At 33.0% G+C, this 18,515-nt stretch overlaps 1 protein-coding gene across 1 annotated transcript in view; it reads right to left on the reverse strand.

The window, feature by feature from the left end:
* kl-3 (dynein heavy chain 8, axonemal kl-3) overlaps nt 1-18,515 on the reverse strand; it is a 1,186,420-nt gene that overhangs the window by 487,849 nt on the left and 680,056 nt on the right. The gene's annotated exons all lie outside the window — the stretch shown is intronic.

Here is an 18,515-nt window from a genome sequence, read left to right on the forward strand (position 1 = left end):
ATGAGCACAGGCCTACATGCATGGGCGTTAATTACAGTTGGTCATTGTGCCACAGCTACGAGCAAACATGCAGGTAATCAATCTCTTTTAAGATTTATATTGGTTCATACTTAAAATGCTTTCCAAATCAGCATGAAAAACTCCGAAGGATTGAACAAAAAAGTTATCAGTAATTGCATAAATCGACATTACAGTTTGCTAAAAACTAAGGCAATACTGTTTTTATTAAAAAAAATTTATATACCGATATTTCCTTACACGATGTTTTAATTACTAGAACACAAAATATACTTTTTTTGGTAAAATGATCCATATACTAGTATACCATGACTGTTTGACTGTACTTTCTCTACCAGCTGCACTGGGTGGAAGAGATTGATTCTCTTACTTTAATTTTGTATCTTTTTACTTTTGCTTGAGTTTTGCACGTATGGACAAGTAGTCTGTATTTTTTATAAGTTCATTGATGCCTACAAACTTAAGTATTACGTTAGTGCTCTGTTAAAAAGTATATGATCAGTGCCCACTACAATTGATGAATCAATATGTGCGTAAGTGAGGGTGTGTATGTGTGTGTTCACGCGTGTATGTGATTGTGTGTGGGTGTCTGTGTGTGTGAGGCTTAATTAAACATTTGACTAGCTCTGCAGGTCTAAAAGATCTGTGTCTTAAAAATAGAAAACATTTATAACATACACTTTTACTTAATGAATTTTGATAACACTTGATTATTTAGTTATACAAACCATGGAAGTATAGCTCTATCATTACGGTCATTATTATAAATGTGCTTACATGGACTTATTAAAGCACAAAATAACTACGTCATTAAATATCTGCACTATTTTGAAACTAAATTTATGATGCTAAATTAATGTAAAAATATGTGTGACTCATTAATATAACTTGTAATAACACAGTTTATGAGATTTTTTTTTGAAAAAAAAAGCATTGTAAGGTTAGCTTGCAAGATGGTAAAATCTCACTAACAAAACTATCTACGTTATGTAGTTGTGTGGACAAAAGTAAGTCCTATTTTCCCCAGCTGTCCCACCACTTCTTCTTAGCTCCCTTTCAAGTCACATACTTCTTTGTTTATTTTTGCTTGGTTCTTACTTCACTTTAGCACCACCATAGCTCCTCCTCACCTCATTCTCTTACTTATCTCTTATTTGAGTAACCATTCCCTTATCCATCCTTTCTGTCTTGTAAAATAAAGTTCTTACTTCATCAAGAACTTAACACAATTATGAGAATCAAATTTCTTAACCGACTCAAAAAATCAAGCTATCGGAATAAAAATGATGTGTGCTTACATCAACCCATATTATACTATATGTCGAAGCCACCTGCCGCTGATAAGACACCTGTTAGCGATAGCAGACCATGCGACGATATCCGAACATACCACCAAGTGACGTGTCAACCGTCATACGACGTGCGATATTTGCAACCGTGAAAACTAGCTAGGTGTTAGTTTTCTTAGCGCCTCCTTCTTAACTAATCCTGATTTTTTTTTCTTCTCCCCACTTTTTGCTCTTTTTGTTTTCTGGGGGCAGAACTGTTGCAGATGAAGTCAATGCCAACCATCAGTATGGATGGCCTAATAAGGCGCCTAAGACACGCCCACGACGAACGTGAGACCAAGGATCTCGTTGAGGCTTTTAAACGAGGCGATTTCGCAATTTGCCATTGAGACCAGCGGTAACGACCAGGCGGACACGGCGCCGACAAGCCTGTCCACCTTAGAGGCCCTGGAGACCCAACAGCCGCTGGCTCCCGAGCACCACGTGGAAGGGCATTCAAGAGCGCTTAACAAGGCCCACGACCGTGTTGTGGTGAGTCGCCAGAAGGCGATCCCCACGTTCACGGAGGTGGAGGCCTTCGTGCGTGAACATGGTTCCACGGTTGTGACTGCAGAGGTGGAGAAAATCGCCATGATTGGCCACCACAGCTTTGCGGCCTATCATCAGGCGTGGGCCGAGACACGTCAGTGTCTCCATGAGGAAGACCGTCGTCACGCCAAGGACGCCCAATGCCTCGAGGAAAGAAAAAAAGTGGAAACCGATACTCAGCAGTCAAGGGCAGACCACTTCATAAAGTTTTCTTGTGTTGTTTTTCTTTTTCTTCCGTTTTCGTTTTTTAAATGCTTTTTTTTTTGTTTTTTTTTTTGCTCTTCAGTTTCCGGCAAAAGATTTTGCCCTTTTTTTTTCATTGTAACCCGGTGGTTTTGTTTCCTACCCTCCATTTTCCCATTTTTTCTCACTCGGACATTGTCCTCAAAGCCTACCTGAATGGCACTTAGGATGTAAAGTTGGATATCCCGGTATCCAACGTCCATTTGAGGGGCCGTAACGGTGCCCCACCGTTAAGCCACATAGGTAGGCTAGGTCAGGTATGGAAAAGAGGGGAAAAGGATTAATGGAATTAGAAAGAGAAGGGAAAGGGAAAGAAGGGGAAAATTAGTAGAGGCTGGGAGCGGGCAGATTAGCTTGGGCCTTGAAACATGTAAGAAAAAGTTGGTTTTGGTTTGTGAGAAGCGATTTTCCGAAGTTTTTGGTGTTGTCACAAGATATCCAATGACCAGTGATATCCAACGATCACTGCAAGAGCAGATACCCCAAGGGCATGCACCTGGCCACGGTTGAAACCAGGTCGAGAGGTTGGGGAACGACCTCGAGTGACCTACAGCCTTCGTCAGCAGGGACATCTGCTGACTTGAGATCGTCGCCTTTCTACCACCCCTCGACAACCGGAGGTGCTAAGATCTCAGCGTAGCGCCTGTAAGGACCTGTCAACAGGAAAATTTTTTATGAAGGTCAGCGGCCCTCGAGTAGCCCACGTAGTCTGCCTGGTTAGCGATTTTGCACCACGTACACGCCAAGAAATCGCGCTCGGCGTGCCATCACGCTCACTACACCCACGAGTATCTTAAATTTTTTTCCTCACAGTTATTGTGAATATATATTCTATCTTAATACAACACTTACGAGAGTTTCTTTCTTTTGTGTGTCCGATTCCCCCTTGTGCCATGATCAAGTTATCACGAGAGGTGACAACATCCAAGGTTGCCGTGATACTTGGCCCTGGTAGTGTTTCGGAGAGTGAGACCCGCATTGTATATTACAGGGAGTGTCACCGTGGGTGTCGGGGTAACACAGGTCCAGTTAAGGTTGCAATCTCTGCATTGCTAAATCCACATTGCGAGCACCCCGTAACACGTAATACAACTACATATTCGAATTAAAAAGTTACACCATTATTATGTAATGATAACCGTGAAAATATCACCTTATTTGAAAAGGTGAAGTAAATAGCTTCCTTAATTTAGCATTATGATAACAACGAAGAGACAAAACTGCCCATACCCAATTTTAAATCAGGATAATACTTATAACAATATGTTTATATACTTGTTTTATGTATACTATCAATTTATACATTTTTAAATACCTGAATAATTTATGTGTATATTAATAAATATTATCAAAATTAAAATAACCCGTACGATTCTTACCTATGCATTTGACATAAATGTGTTATAAAATAATTATCATGGTATTTTCATTTTGTACATTAATAAATTAAATTAAATTTTATAACTATGTTAAAAAAAATCAATGATAAACGTTAAAATTAACAAAACTTTTTAAAAATAGCCATATTAACTATTTTATAAAATTTTTTATAAAGCAATTATATTGTAATAGAATTTTTTAGAAAAATGAATAATAATTTTTTCTAAAAAGTTCGAGATTAAACATCTAGATGTAGCTCATGAGATAGTAACCCTTGACGAATATTGTTTAACATTTCTACCGGAAAATTAAAATAAATACTATCCTTTAATTTATTAACTGCTTTATTAATTACGTTATCTATCCTATAGTAAGTTTTATTTTCTCTAGTTAATTTTTTAAGAATTTTTATTTTAAATAACAGGTGTAGTCGTTATGTGATATTGGTATAACACAATTCATCGAACAATTATAGATATTAGAAAATATCGGAGAACATACATCTTTTGATATCTAATTTTTAGGAATGTTCTAAGTTTTTATTTTTCCTTCTTCATTTTTTACTAATAATTTTAAAAATTCTCTATCGTTAAGATGAATATTGATTTTCAGTCATGAAATTTGAAATGAGTTCCGAAAAATGAATATTTAATAGGATGTTAAATAATAATTTTCTTATTACCATTCTTAGTCGCTCGAAGAATCTGACGAAAAATCACCTCCTAGAATAATTAATTTATTTCTAAAATACTTATTAGTATTACATAAATTTTTTAACGTTCGGTCAACTATTCGTAATGCTTTTTCTCAAATCATTGAAGCAGCATTCTAAGTAATTAAATTAACTTCTAATGTTTGTTTTTTATCTGACTTAATCTTTAAAAAGGTACTCTCTATATTATTAGGATTTCAAGAAAGTCTAAAAGTTCTGAGACTTGTTATCCCCTTCGAAAGCAAAATTGACGCTATGATAGTCGATTGCATTGATACAACTTTTTTATCATGAGGAAGAAAAAATAAATTAACTTTTTACATAAATAAGTTTTTCCTAATTTCAGCCAATCATCTTAAAAAAATAGTTTTTTTTTTTTTTGTTTACAAACAATGTAAAATATTTTTTCGTGGTCATTATTTAAATTTTCATACACCAAGTTAAGCAGTTTCTTACTAAAATGTATTTGTTGTTCTTTATCTTCATTTTTAGTTCCCATTTTTTTTTGGTATAGGTACCTTAAAGCATTTTTTTTTTTTTTATCTTCTGATTCTAAAATATGTTTAATATGTTGAAGAGCTAAATTATTCTTACTATTAGGAAAATTCTTCGAAAAACTTCTTTATATTTATTTCTTATTTTATGACCTTAAAAGTTTTCTGAAATTAAAAAGGAAGCAAAAATTGTCTTAATTAATATAGAACCATGATAGCAATGGCTTTTAAAAAATATCATTTATTTCTCCATTATTGTATATTGAACCCATTGCAACTGCAGTATAATTCAAATTCTTATATATTATTTCATTATATGTTATAATATTTTCGAACAATGTTAAACCAATTAACTTATTTAATACAATAATTTATGATTAAAAATGAAGTATTTTAAAATGTTTGCATATTGTATGGATTTTGCAAAGTCATCATGTTTAGTTAATTTAAACTAAGCTGTTGACTGTAGTTTGTCGTTTTCTATGACAGTTTCAATTTCATTATCTCCAACTACAAGTTTTTGTTTGCTTTTAAAGTGAACAGCTAAATATACAAATGTATGATATCAACCACTAGTTAGAGATTTTTTCTATTTCCAAGCTGCTTCCATTGGACCTACATATCTAGCATTAACGTAACTATCAATTTCATGAAATATTTTTTTGACTTGGTCTTTAATTTTTAAATTTTGATGTATGCTCTGTCACTACTTTTATGTATGTAGTCATAAATATGTTTTATTCTTTGAGTAGATGCACAGAATCCAACGTGTATATGACGTTCGTGTTTTATTAACAAAAATTTTTAATATGGCACAACCATTGAATTATCTACTAAAATTTTATCTTTTCTCTAAAGTTTTTTAACATTTCAATCAGGAGTTTTATTTTTTCTTCTTTATTTAGGGTAGCTATTTGTTCAAAATAAAGTTATGTTTGCAAAAGATTTTGGAGAACTATTTGTACATTTTTCATCAATTATACAAGGACTTTATTCTGTGTAAGGTCGATAAATCATGTGTTTGGTGTCGTACTTTTAGAAAACTTTTATTTTTTCCAATTAGGACTACATGTAACTGTTACAAATAAGTCTGGTCTACCACATTTTCTTATTATAGACAGTGCACGTCAGCGCCTTCTATATCTTCGTTGTCTCCTTTTGTGTAGAAGGATTTCCATTTTTTTGGTGAACGAACTCTAGCGTTTGCTTAGCGTACTATACGCACATGTCCCGTGTGTCGCGTTCAAATTCGAATTTTTATGTTTTAAGTCAGGACGTGTTTCAAATAGGGATTTTTATGAAATAAAATGAAATATATGTGTGTATGTATAAAGTTATTAAAAAATGTGTACCCTTTCATTGCCCCCCCTTGAATTGTCTATTTGACGGATTTCGTGTATTTTATTGTGAGAAAAAATATAATAAATAAAAGAATAAAAATATAAATGAAAGGCGTATATGATGAATTTTAGGTGATAGGAGTGCCCCCTTGCAGTGTTTTGTGCTACATGAAACATTTGTCCTTAAGTTTAAATATCATATAAATCGTTCCTTTTTTTTTAGTCTTTTATTTATGAAAGATGTAAAACTGAACTGATTATTATCGTATCGGATAAGTATTCTTAAATTTTAGTCATGAAAAAAGAAGTTCTTTTAATTCTAAACTATACTTACTCAACGGACTAAGAGAAACTTTTTTCTTGTACACCACGTTGACATTTTTATGCTTTCTGGCCAAAATACTGCTAAACAACACATCCAATTATAATTCATTTCATTATAAAACGCAGAATTTACTAATAAATTATTGTTTAATTTTCATTATATGATGTATTATTCATTTTTTATATTTAGATTCTTTTCTTTTTTTAGATTCCATGTACATAAGATTTCGTAGTTTTTTTTTTACCTTTATTTCTAGGACACAATAATTCAAATATATCTGAATACACAGTTTCTAAGAATTAAACATTAAATTTAAAATCATTTGAGCAATCACCAAAATATAACACGTTCATAAAATTTCGAACAACAATTGTACTGTGTAGAATTATTATGTCTATGAAACTGTGTATTTCAATCGACGTACCATAAATTCCTGAGTTAATCGTTATTTCAAAATAATTTTTAGAATTCCTTACATTTTTCAAATATCTATTCCCAACAATAAAATCGACAAAAAATTTTCATTTTCTTCTGACATTTCTAACTACCATCAATCTTGTTTTAAAATAAAAATAGTCTTTATCATACAAGAAACGAGAAAGGATTTTGAATAGCCTATTTTCATCTGTTTCATATAAACTATTATCTAATAAGTTTTTGATTGTTTGGGCTTAGCATGATAACCAATTCGGTTATCATAAGATTTTTTATTTTATTGTATGTTTAACGTATTACTTATCGAATCAATAACTTTTGTTCAAATAACTTTTTTTATTTTACTTTTTTTAAGTTTTGAATTTTTTTATTTTTAGAAAAATTTTTTTCTGAATAGTTATCATTCATTTCATTGCATAATTAATCAAAAATTTTTAAAATAAATTTTTATCTTGGAAATGAAGTATTATTGAGCAGCTGGTTAGATTTTTTTTTTTTTAATACTTTTATTCCTTCCAGATTCCTTTTTGTTTTACTTATAATTTTCGTAAGCTATCATTAATTGAGTTTTTCGTTTTATTTTAAAAATCTAATGTATTGTTATGACCAGAATCAATAATTCCATAAAAAAATTAATAAAGTTTCAGATTACTATTTAAATTTTTAAGGAGTTCAATATCGTCTATTAGGAAATTAGTTATACCGTAATTTTCAAATAAATCTGAGAATCTTTTGATTTTACCCCTTTCTTTATTAATCCTATTCTTTGACATTATAATAATATGCTTTATTCCAGGATGTTTGTCTAACCTTATTTCGAAGAAAAATAATGCCATGAGCAGATCTTATAATATTTTTATGAATTTATCAATAAAAATATAATATGTATAAAAAAACTCTAAATATTCATTTTTATAGTTGGTAAAAAAATACTGAAGTTAATTGGTTTTTACATTTGCGGTTTTTAATATTACAAAATTGCTATCACAATGCAGTTTAAGTTTTACGGAAATATACTTTTAACTTTTCACGCCAGGGGTTGGTGCATGAATCGTGCAGGAGGGCAAAGCCCTACTAGTATATATATATTAGTGGGCTTGTCCTTCTGAACATTTTGCGCGCTAATTGCGAGAAGACTTTGATTCAGTTTGCGAATCACATTGAATCAATTATTTTCAAAAACTTTTCATTAACATTTATAACTTCTTTTAATTACTTTTAATACATATACTATAACTGTCATACGTAGAAAATAAAAGGACATTTTCTGGAAAAAAATTCAATAGTTTTATCATATTCCACCGGCAAAATACTAACAAATTAATACCTTTTAACATGTAACAATATTTTTCCATTGTGAACTTTTAATTTATATATAATATTATGAATGCTTTTTATATATAGGGCACATTTTCATGGTTCCATAAAAGGACTGATTGCCATCGATCTCTACTGCTATTAGCGTCTGGCCATAATATAAGATTTTATAATCACACAACAATAAATCATGTCGTACACACATTTACATAATAACAACGTGCTCGTCTATTTGCCTCATAAGCGGTATGAAAAAATTTATTAAGAAATACAAAATTAGATTAAAATGACGAGGAATCATTGACTCAGGTTGTACTTAATAAAATTTACATAAAAATGAGAGATATTTTTACTCCTTGTAAGAGGAAGCTAAGGAACGGGGTAAAAAAATTGTGTAAAAAAAAAAGGGATATGAGCAGGCGTAAAAACAAACTGAGTGGCAGCGAGGGGGCAATGAGGACAGATTGCATCTCAAAATAGCGTTAAAAAATTGGGCGGTGAGCCGGCATGAGAATAAATTATGAGGTGGCGAGGAGGGCTAAAAGGAGGTTATCTAGATCTAGCTAAAGTTCCATTGGGTTAAGTACATATTAAAATAAAAACAATTTCGCCTTGTTTTAAGGGGGGCTGAATGAGAGATAACGGGAAAGATAAAGTGTAAGAAGGTTAAGAAGGGTTAAGTTACAACATGGAGGGGCTTGATCAGGATAATTTTTTTTTTTTAAACATTTTTTCATTGTTTTAAAGGGGGCTAAGAGGAGGATTTGCGTAAGGGGTGTCAGAGAGAGATGTGGACAGCTCAGCCAAAGTTTCTACATAATATGGGAGGATATGTATGAACAAATATGTATACTTCTAGGGCTCCACCCCGCTGCATGCTTTGCGCGCCAACCGCCTATTAGTAAATTAGCTTTGAGAGAGAAGGCAAAAGGTTTTGAATAAGAAATCAGATAACCTTTCCCAATTAAAATACAGAAGTTGTATTAGTAATAATAATAGTTACATAAAAAAATACCTCTCAGATAAGTTCCTAATGGTCGTAATAAAAGCTTTAGTGTGTCTGTGGTGAATAATCAAAAGCAGTTCCTAACAGAGATAAATGAAACATGATCTTTTAACTAACAAAAAAACTGGAATAGCAGCATAGTACTGGAGATATTCTTGCAATAAATATTGTTATTTTTAGAATGGCTTATACATTGGACTATATAATATAGAAGGATATTATTACGTATGTAAGCGGTAAGACTATATTAAAATATGAATATCATATCTATTTATTTACGTAACATATGATATACATACATACAGTAGCACTTATATATGTGAACATGAAAAATATACATATGTGTGATAAGGGTATTGAGATTTTCCTGACGCCAAAAATTGAACATCATACTCCCAGATTGGGAGTCGGGGACCTTGTCAATTGTGTTATGAAGGTCGTTTTACTTTTACCTTAATAACAATTTGAGATACTCAAATTATTAAAAAACTAGCCTGTTAGGCGAAGATTTTCTGTCAGCAATCACTTTTACATTCGTTTCAACAAGGGAAAATTCATAAGAAAAGGGATCAAAAAAGCATTTTGGCAGAATCTGTTATAGTAAGTTGAATAGAAAGAACCATTGATCGTCTGCTATCGTGCTCACTCTCTCTTTGAGACCTCTTCAGAAAAGTCTTATTAACTATTTTTCCTTTTTTCCTAATGTCTTGCACTCGTAAAAATAATAAGTTTCTATAAGAATAAAAATTATTTTCCCACAATTTTAAAAGAAACTTTTTCTTTGTTAAGAGGATTTTTTATAGAAGATCTATGAAATTTACAGCAGATCTATTTAATTAATTATAAATAAATAATCTAAAAAAACTAACTACTAACTAAAGTATAATTATGAATACTGTATTCGTCAGATTTTAAATTATATTTAATCAGTTGAATACATTTCATATTTACCTTATAATAAGCTGATTCCAATAATAACAAGAAATAAGTCAAAAAATCTTATACTTTCAATTGATGAATGTAATAAAAGTAAATAGAATTAAAAAATCTTATCTAATTTTTGGTCTATTTGTGTTTAGAATTGTCATCGCAAGGTTAAATTGCTCTTTATATTTAAGTTATAAGTGCACAAGTGTGTGCGCAATTTATAGTGGTTTATTTTGAAATGTGCTTAATAGAGCGATTAAATTGTTTCCTTTTAAAATTTCTAGTTAAGGTGGCAGCGGTTACTCGTAAATTTGGACTGCTACCTTTACGTAAACCAATTGTAAGCTTACTAGCGAGTAAGCTAGCGACCAATCAGAAAGCCTTTCAACGTTGGTATTGAACTCGAGACCAACAGGAGCTCCGACTCCAGTCAGTCTGCCTCAGGAGTTCGCTCGCATAGGCAGCTTATTGCTTTTGCTGCCAGACGTGATTTTGTCTCGTTAGTTTAAAAAATACTTAGTTGCCATAGTTCAGGCATTACGAAAAGTATCAGTTTTGTCTTATCTTTTAAGGCACGTTAAAAGATTAACTTTTGTTGATGTACAAAGCCTGTTGCTTTAATTACATTTTGTTCCATTTATTTAAAATTTTTAATATAGTTTAGTTTTCTTTGAGTACAAAAGATATAGCGATTCTTTTTTTCCTCGCATTTTCCTGCTCCCTGCCAAAATAACTTCCCAAGCTCAAGGCAGCTCAAAAGATACAGTCCACTTAAACCTTAGTTTAAACATTTTGGTCCTTCAAACCGGATACGAGCTTGGGTAAGTCAGCGAGCATCAGGCTTAGTAAGGCACGTATGCTTCTTCTTGCCACATAAAAAAGGTAGTATAGGCAGCCATTTTGGGTTCCTTCTCGTCAAGAGTAGAGAAGAGAAGGAAGACGAGCACCATTCGAGGTGGACGCGGTCTGCTAATCGGCGCAGAATGTATTTCTCTCTCTCTCTCTCTCTCTCTTTGTTTCTTTTTATCGACTTCTAGGCTGCATTCAGTTAGTCAACTAAGCAGCAAAATTCTCCGTTTAGACGACATGTCTAATAGGTCGCCCGTTTTCTCCTCTTTGGTGTGAAGATTACCAGTACATAAACTAGGAGAAAATTTTTATTAAGTGCTTCTTCTCCATAACTTGGGTGGTAAGAAAGTTTGGTAGACAAAGGTAAGGTGATTTGCTGTATGCTGTCTCCGCAGGCCGTGTGTGCTGTGGGTCTTCAGTGTTTTCAACCTTTCAGCAGGCGCTCTACACCTGCTGCGGGCACTCGACGATCGCCTTGCTGCGAACCGTTGGTGCTCGCAACCTCTTGGCAGGCACTCTACACCTGCTGCTGGCTCTCGACGATCTCCTTGCTGCGGACTGTTGGTGCTTGCAACCTCTCAGCAGGCACTCTACAACGGCTGCGGGCACTGAAAGATTATCTTGGCATGGACCGTCAGCGCTCTCAACCTTGTACCAGGGTAGCTACAACTGCTGCTGTTTTGAAGGTCACGCGTATTTAATTAAATTTAAACTTTCTAGTTCAAGTCAAGGTTAACCTTACTTGAAGGATGAATATTTCTTACTATTGTTCTTCAACAGCACTTAGTGTAAAAGACATAGCGAATTTAGTTTTAAGTTTTGTATCTATAATATTGGTTATTAGAGTTTAATTTTCTTTGTTATACGTTATACTGAGAGATTCTGTCAGCCTTAGAAACAACTTCGGTTGCTTATTTCTTGAGTTTTTGTAATAGATTGCCTTGCTTTTTTTTGAAGTTCGTTTAATTAACATAAAATGGATAAATGTAGTAAACAGTATACTGCTATTAGTGACAAAATGTCTCGATCTTATGAAAATTTTAGAAAACTAGGTCAAGCTAAAATAAATAAAAGCCAAGCACTTTTTAGGATAGAACAATTAAAAAGGAACTTTGAAGTCTTTCAAAAAAATCATGATAGGGTGATTAAAGCAAAGGATGTTAATTTGGGTCATACATATTTTCCTTCATCGTTAATGGATCTGACAAAATATAAATACTATTCTCAACTTGGTGAGTTTGAAGACCTCTTGTTTCGTTTGAGTTCTAGTGAGACTGCTCGTAGAGCTGACCCTCCTTCCCCAGCTCTGATTAACCAGGGAAGTGTTGGACATGCTTCTTCATTGCCTCAATTAGAAATAGCTAAGTTCAATGGTAGATATTCTAATTGGAAGAGTTTCCGAGATTTATATTGCGCTTTGGTACATAGGAAAGAAAATATGCCAGGCATCCTTAAGTTTCATTACCTAAGAACTCGTGTGTCTGGCAAAGTGGAAGACCTTATAAAAAAAAATATACCTTTGACGGAGAATAATTGCATAAGAGCTTGGAAGAGTCTCGTTACATTCTATGATGGCCTCCATCATCTAGTGAATAATTATACTAATCAATTGCTTACAATAGCTCCGATTAAGGCTGAATCCTTTTTTGAGGTAAAAAGGTTAGTTAAGAAAGTTTTCAGTCCCTTAGACGCCTTAGAGGCTTTGAGTAGAGGGTTTGGCGATGGAGATGTTGTAGTGGCTCTGGCAATTAGTAAATTTAATCTTTCAATGAAAAAGGACTGGCAAAAACATTTAGGCGATAGTCACGACCCTCCTAGTGTTGCTTAATAACGAGCTTTTCTCAATACTCAAGTGGTGACTCTTGAATCGTATCAGGAGAAACCTAGTGATGATAGTAAAAGGGTAGTTGCTAACAAGAGAACGTTTTCTTCTCACCATGTGTGTGAAACTGTTATCTCTCAGGAGTATACTTGCTGTGGAAAGAATCATCCTCTATGGAAGTGTAGTAGTTTTCTAAGTAAGACTTATCAAGAAAAAAAGGATATAGTTTTAAAAAAGTTGCATTGTTTTAATTGTCTAGGTAAACAAGAAATCAAAGATTTTAAATCTGCAGTGACTTGCATGAAGTGTAAAAAGAAGTATCATACGCTGCTACACTTCAATAGTTTTGGTCGTAATACTTGCAGCAGTCCTGAAAGAACTGAAACCAAGACAGAGATAACTCTACAGAGATAACTACCAGTTACCTTCAAGGATGCAAGGAGGTCAAAGCGATAGAGATGAATTCAGTTGGTCGGTTACTCCCTACTGTTTTAGTTAATGTTAATGGTCCCAGTGGAGTAAAATATCTGATTCGAGCTTTAATTAGCCAATGTTCACAATGTTTATTGATTCTGCAATCGTTGAATGACTTGTTAGGTTTAACAAAGTAAGGTAAATTTTCGAATAACAAAAGTAGGTGGAGACTTGAAGGTCAGTACTAGGAAGAAAGTCAGTTTCCAGTTTCAGTCTAAATTCGGTAGAAGTTTTGAGTGTCAGGTTTCGGCTTTAGCGCTCCCAAAATTTCTTCGTATCAACCTCCTCGTGGGTGTTCATCTGTTGGCTTGTCTCACTTGGAAGGATTAGTTTTAGCGGATCCTAATCTTCTGGAAAATCATAAAATTAATCTTTTGCTAGATTCTGCAATTCATGCTCTAATTAAAAAAAAAGGACATTAGGAGGTCTGCCTATAATCAGCCTATTGCCAGTTTAACTTAGTTAAGATGGATGGTTTCAGGGCCTATTGATTGCAATTGATCTAGTTTTAAACCATCAACAGTGCACTCAGTCAAGTTACAACGACTTGTGAGAAGTTTGATGCTGGAGAACTTTGGGATCTATATTCGTATTATTCCTCTTTTAAAAGGTTTCTGCATGTTACCGCTTACTGTATGAGATTTATATTTCTTTGTTGCAAGAAAGTAGCTTAGAGGAATAAACATAGTAAAGCCATGAAACCAAACAAAATTAATACAGAATTAAAGTTTTTGAATCTTGATCCTTTGGAGAATAAATTTAAAGTAGTTCTTTCTACTTCTAAGGTGAATAACGCTAGATTGTTTTGGATTTATTATCATCAGCAATTTCATTTTTGTTCAGAGTTAAAGATTCTTATAGGAAATTAAGATAAGCCTTTAATTGAACATAAATCACTTTCTGCTACTAGCTGTCTTTTGAAGCTTAAAACATACCTCCAGGATGGTCTTCTACGAGTGGGTGGTCGCCTTAGTCATTCTCTTTTTGACGAAGATGCTGAACACTCACTTGTTTTAAAGTTTCAGGACCACCTACCTAGTTTATTGATAAGGTAAGCTCATGATCGTACTTTACTTGGGGGTGTTCAAATCACTTTGATGACCATTCGAAGAAATGTTTGGCTTGTTAAGGGATGTCAGGCAGTTAGGTCATTTATTGGGAAGTGCTTTACATGTAAAAGATACTTTTCCGTTACATTACACAAAAAAATGGCAGATCTGGCAAAAGAAAGAGTTAACCGTAGTCCATTTCGTAAAACAGGAACAGATTATGCCAGTCCTTTCAAAGTTCGTCTCTCGAAAAGTCGCTGCTAAATTACTCTTAAAGGGTATATTGTGGTCTTCGTGTGCATGAGCACAAAAGCCGTACATTTAGAGTTTGTAGAAGATTATACTTGTGCTAGCTTTCTTGCGGCATTTCAATGGTTTACAGCCAGATGCGGTTACTGTTCGAATCTTTACAGTGACCACGGGAGTAATTTAGTAGGAGCTTCGAGAGAATTAATAGAGCTGTGGGAAGGTTTAAAGGGTTTGAGAGTTTTTTCAGAAGAACTTCTAAAACTAAATACAAAATGGCATTTCAACACCCCTTCTGCTCCCCATTTTGGTGGATTATGGGAGGCGGCCATTAAGTCTTGTAAGTTTCATTTAAAGAGAATTACAGGTAAGCAGGTATTAACGATCGTAGAATATTCCACTTTATTATGTCGAGTAAAGACGTGCTTGAATTAACATCCATTGACTTTCTTGTCAGATGACCCTAAAGATCTTTGTGCCTTGACACCTTCTCATTTTTTGATTTAACAATCATCGTTTTTAATTCCGGAACATGACCATAATAATGACAAGCTGCCTTTGAGCTCACGCTGAAAATTGTTTCGCAATTGACTCAGCAGTTTTGGAAGCGTTAGCAGAATAAGTATTTAAAGACTCTTGATTCTTGTGCTAAGTGGTAAAAGCTTCAAAGTTCCTTGCAAATTGGCGATTTAGTGCCATTTAAAAATAAAATTACTGCACCGGGCCGTTAGCCATTAGACTGAATAGTTAAAACGTTCCCCGGTTCTGATAATCTGACAAGATTGGTAGAAGTTAAAACGGCCTTGTCAATGTATACTCAACCTATTGTAAAGTTAATTCTTTTGCGTAAGAACCAGAAGTTACTCTGTAGTTAAGTTTAGTTTACTGCTTTTGTGGCCAGACATGATTTCGTCTCGTTAGTTTAAAGAATCCTTAGTCGTCATAGTTCGGGTGTTCAGAAAAGTATCAGTTGTGTCTTATCTTTTAAAGTGCGTTAAAAGAATAACTTTTGTTGATGTACAAAGCCTGTTACTTCAAGTACATTTTGTTACATTTTTTTACAATTTTTAATATAGTTAAGTTTTTTTTTAAGTGCAAAAAATAAGAAATAAAAATAATAAAAAAAAAAATTTCATTTTTTTAACTCCAGAATCAAGTTCTACAAAAAATAATAGACAATTAACCTTGTTTTAAATTTTTTTTTTTTTTAAGAATTTTAATCCACCATACAGCGATACAAAGGCAGAAGATCACAAAACTAAAAAATTTGCTTCAAATTTAATTAAAATGACATTAAAACCATGTTTTACGATTTGACACCGATTTAAAATCATTAAAAATAATTTACTGGGGGGTTTTTAAAGCCACTGATTACAAATTGTAAGTATTTTTTTTCAAAAAACTACTCCTAGTCAGCGTAAGTAAACAGTAAACGTGATAAATTTATATTTTTTTCAAAAAAATGATAATTTGGAAACTGTTCTATAGGTTTTTTGCTACATAAATCTTAAAACTAGACCATTTCTCGACTCTTGATCATTAAGTAAGACTAAAAACTTATGTATAGCAATATTTATAAACTCCATTATAATATTTTTAGCTTTTCTCAAAAAGTGCATTAGAGTTCTAATGGGTTAATCAATTGAGTTTTTAAAATTTTTGCTAATACCTCGCAACTTTAATAGTGAGATGTTGGATACTAGATATTGGCGATATCTATTTTTATTTTTGTCTTCCAGAAAAAAGTTTCAAATAAAGTTTTAAAGTGTTTTACACTCACACACACGTTTCTTGTAAAATGACTAGCGTAAAAGATTTCTGACACACTTTTGACCTCTTTTAGAAGACGTTTCTCTCTTCATTACCCAGCAGTAATCTGCCAACATATTTTTACTCCATCATACTTGAAATCTAAGTTAGAATTCCTTTAAGTCTTGAGCATAAGGCGTACTCTAATAGCAGTGGATAGATTAATAAATAATCAGTGAACTCAAATGGTTATACTGCTAACTTCTGTTTATTAGTTTATTATTGAACTACGTTTCGGCCCGTACAGAAACAATTTTCAAGGCCCTCATCAGGTTCAAATAAAATAATTGACCGCTCAAACGGGTCGCGTCAGGCAACGCGCTAGATGTTATTATTTCACAATATGCTTGCCTGACGCGACCCGTTTGAGTGGTCAATTATTTTATTTGAACCTGATAAGAGCCTTGAAACTTGTTTTTGTACGAGCTGAAACGTCGTTCAATGATAAACAGAAGTTAGCAGTATAACCATTTGCGTTCACTAATTATCCTTCAAGTCTTGGTGAAACCTTTCTCCTTGCTCTTCAGTAAAGTCCCGTTGTTCTTAGGAAATTAATTGATATTGTGAATCAAGGAAATGAAGCTTGAAGTTCATTAGGCAGCCCAGCTTTTCAAAGTTGCGTACCAGTTTTTTTACAATAGTTTTGTAGCTTACTTCTTTAGTGTTACCCGAAAATTTTGTTAATACATCCTTAAAACAAGACTATGCTGCTTTCTCATTATCTTTCATAATTCTTTCAAAGTTTTTAACTCTAAATAGAGTACGAATTTCAGGTCCATCAAAAATACCTGTGCTTAGTTTACTATCTGTTTTGTGGTTAAATACTTGGCTCAAATATTTGTAGCGTTCTCTATCTTTGTCTTATGCTTCGACAAATTGTTTTATTAAACCAAGCTTTTCGTGAAGAGGTGGTTTTAAAATTTTGGACGAATTCACAAGTGGCTCTTTTACAATATTTTGTTTTCCAGATTTAAATGACTCTCTTAGTGGCCAAATTTTTTTTTGTAGTGGTTCTATCTATCTCTATGAGTTAGTTATTTGAAAAAAAGATATGGTGCACTGCTACTCGACGTTACACCCATATCCCTAAATGGGAAGTAGGCATCCCAATTGACACCTGAGAACAAAACCATGAGTAAATGAACGGTTGCTCGAAAACTATTGTTATTTGTAGCTGACAGTTTGGGTATTTCTTACTAGAGTTATTGGCAACTAAATTTCCTAATAATTCATATAATGTAGTGAGTTTTGGATCAATTGGCCCACATTCGCCCAGGGTTACTCGTCGTTGTAATATGATCTTATTCTAATAGAGGCTCATTACTTTTACTGAAAGCACTTCGTATTTTCTTATTTCAAGTGGGTGAATACTTGCATTTATACTTGTTAAAAATACTCAAACACTTACGTTTATATAAGTATTATACACATGAACTAAAGGCAGTTATTGTTTGACTAAAGTTGCAACTAACAATTTTTATTAAATAATAAGTAACCACTATAGTTTTCAAAATTGGACATGATGGAGTCCATTCATTTATTAACTTTGTATCACAGCTTGTAAATTCTGATTTACACTTGTGGTTTTACGGTCAAATTTGGTATTATACTAACTATTGACGTAGTTGCCTCGGAATCGTTGATCTATCACTATATTAATTTTTATGTTCAGTTGCAGACCTCCACAATGATTTGTTTCTATTTTGCCAAGTATATGGACTTCGGGCTTTCTTACAACACAACATATTAAGGATATGTTTACAAAGTGTAGATTGGATTCCTGCTCGTCGTAATAACGAAATTACGCTTTTCGCCTTTTACGTGCAAGAGTTACTTTACAAAAGTGGAGTTGTAATTGAGTCAGTTTTAAATTGATAAAATCTTTTCTTTATTTACGAACAATATATAATATAACGCTTTCTTAAGTTAGCATTGATAATTTTATTTATTTGAAAATCTAAGATCCCATTTATCGCACTGTATTTAGTAAAGTAAAGCTTAAAATCTATAGTTCTTACGTCGCTCACTTTTAATTTTAAATATTTACGTTGTAGTCTCTATTTATCTTATTAAATATTAAGAAATTATATTTTTATTTTAGTCCAACTTTAACTCATTGATAATTACATTGATGTTTATTTTTCCAGAGTTTCGCAACCCAGTTCTTGATTACTAGTAATCTTAAAAACTCT

This window comes from Copidosoma floridanum, unplaced genomic scaffold (genome assembly GCF_036245765.1).
Source record: "Copidosoma floridanum isolate Cflo_tuat_1 unplaced genomic scaffold, Cflo_Japanese_pri ptg000013l, whole genome shotgun sequence".
Lineage (NCBI taxonomy): Eukaryota > Metazoa > Arthropoda > Insecta > Hymenoptera > Encyrtidae > Copidosoma > Copidosoma floridanum.